We start from the raw sequence: 422 nt of genomic DNA on the forward strand, positions 1-422 counted from the left end.
TGCCACATTTTCTTTATCTAGTCTATCATTTGGGTCTGGACATTTGGGTTGGTTCCACATCCGTGGTTTTTAAAACAGTGTTTTCAAAACTCTTTGAAAACTGTTTACCTAAGTATTAATAATGTGAAAATGGTTATTGATGTTAAGGTGAGATGCTATATTTCATATGTGTGCAATAAATGGATATCATTCTTGAAGACTCATTGTGTCCATTAACAAATTGAGGTCTCTGAACATTCCTGTTTTTAAAAGGAAGCTTTGTCATTGTTTACATAAAATTTTCCAAGCTTATACACTTATATATTAAGATCTGAAAGGCAAATATTCAGCAGAATAGCTGTTTGTGAACACAGTTCTAGGGTAATAACCCATAAAAATTTTAGTATAAATAAACAAGGATCAAAGTTATTACTCTAATTTTC

The sequence above is a fragment of the Pan paniscus genome, chromosome 1, assembly GCF_029289425.2.
Source record: "Pan paniscus chromosome 1, NHGRI_mPanPan1-v2.0_pri, whole genome shotgun sequence".
Classification (NCBI taxonomy): Eukaryota; Metazoa; Chordata; class Mammalia; order Primates; family Hominidae; genus Pan; species Pan paniscus.